The 1,793-nt window shown below is 51.5% G+C and overlaps 1 protein-coding gene across 4 annotated transcripts in view; it reads right to left on the reverse strand.

Moving 5' to 3' along the window:
- Positions 1 to 1,793, reverse strand: part of AUH (AU RNA binding methylglutaconyl-CoA hydratase) — a 192,837-nt gene that overhangs the window by 188,387 nt on the left and 2,657 nt on the right. The window lies entirely within an intron of this gene.

The raw sequence follows: 1,793 nt of genomic DNA on the forward strand, positions 1-1,793 counted from the left end.
TGATCCTCCAACCACAAAACCACCTACTGCTCGTAAATTCATCTGGGCGAACCATAAATTCAACGTGAGTGGCTCTCCAGAACAATATGCACCTTATTCCACCACTAGGAAGAAGATTCAGGAATGGGTCCCACCTTCAACACCTTACAAGTAAAGACCATGGAAAAGAGTTTAAACATGTAAAATATGGGGCTTTTCTTGGAATTGCACTTTATTGCTTACTATTAACTTGATTAAAATTGTTTAATTAAAAAAAAAAGAATAAACGAGAAAGAAATGACCGGAGGACTGATGACCTGTGAAAGAGGCCGTGGCAGGGGACCAGGAAAGACCCAACAGGCCAGAACCAGGGATGCTGCTCCAGCAGGCTGAACAGCACGGCAACATCGCAAGAAATGGCCAGTAAAAACCACAGACGGGACTGGTCTGTAGTCCGAGCCTCTGCAACAAACTACAGGCAGGGAGCCCAGGCAACAGGCGGGGTAGGGGTCCTCACCACCCACCATCACCTAATGGGCTAACTGCACTTTGGGGAGCCTCCGACCCTCGGCCTGTCTCATATGCCTTGAAGGCTGCCGACAGCACCACATTTTGGACTCGCCTGTGTGAGAAACTAAGGCACCAGGGAGGCTCCTGGGTACCCCTGAATCCACGCCTCTCTGTCTCTCAGGCTCTGATAGCTTCTCTTCTGATTCATTCATATCACAACTTGAAGACTTTCAAGACACTTTGTGCAAAAACACTTTCGAATCGCATTTATTTAAGCCAAAGACAAGAAAAGTTACAGACTGTGGTGCAAGTTACCAGCTGTCCGTGCAACCCCTGTGCATCCAACAACTACCGGTGCACCGAATGCAAGTGAAATGGCAGCATGACTAAGCTCACCCACGAAACAGTGGCATTCAGGGCTCTAAGAACGCCAGTCCCAGCTGACCATCGTAATAATACCATTCTGTCTGTCATGCCACACTAGCGCCTGGTCTGCTGTATGCTATTCCCAAATACACGCACTCGCTCACATTTACATGCCTCTAACATGCAGTCGTCTCTGTCTGCAAATAAACGAGAGATGAAACGCTCATCAGCTCCTGGGCAGGACACTCAGGCCGACTCATACTCACCGTCTCACCTAGACTTCACAGCACCCTTGTAGGGCTGGCTCCTCTTCCTGTTTTATGCCTGACATCACAGGAGACAGGTAAGTTTGCCCGAGAGTCCTCACTGACGGCACAATGTGCTCACTATTAAAGAATGCCTGGAACCTTCCTTTCACATGGTGTTACCTCCGGGAATTACAGCCCTTTTCTGCTCTCACCAAGCCTTCAAAGTCAGGACAGCCACTACAGTAGTCACCTGGATCTCCTCACCAGAAAGGCTTCCTGAACTCAGCAATGACGACTTGCTCATTTCTCCCTCGTTTGCCACATCAGAGGTGCCTAGGGGCGTACCAGAGTTAAATGACTAGTCCTCTGGGTTACCCGGGACGGGACCTCTCTAACTTCTCCCGACACTGCACGGGGCTAGACCTGGCCTCCCCGCCTTCACCCTCGCCTTCACCCTGGGCAGTGCTGGCCTGTCTCGCCCCGCGCAGGGACAGCCCAAGGGCAAGCTCAGTACCACCCATCCTCGACCCCAGAGCCCAGCAAGACTAGAAGTGCTCGAAACTGATGACATGAAGAGGGACGTCCCCGAAACTCACTTGCTCAGCTAAAACGTACCAGGAGGAAAACTGTTCCTGCAGAAGGGCTTCGGGACAGCCAAGGGCGTTACGGCAGCCCCGGCGGCCCAGCCTG

This window comes from Tupaia chinensis, unplaced genomic scaffold, assembly GCF_000334495.1.
Source record: "Tupaia chinensis unplaced genomic scaffold, TupChi_1.0 Scaffold141173_1, whole genome shotgun sequence".
Classification (NCBI taxonomy): Eukaryota; Metazoa; Chordata; class Mammalia; order Scandentia; family Tupaiidae; genus Tupaia; species Tupaia belangeri.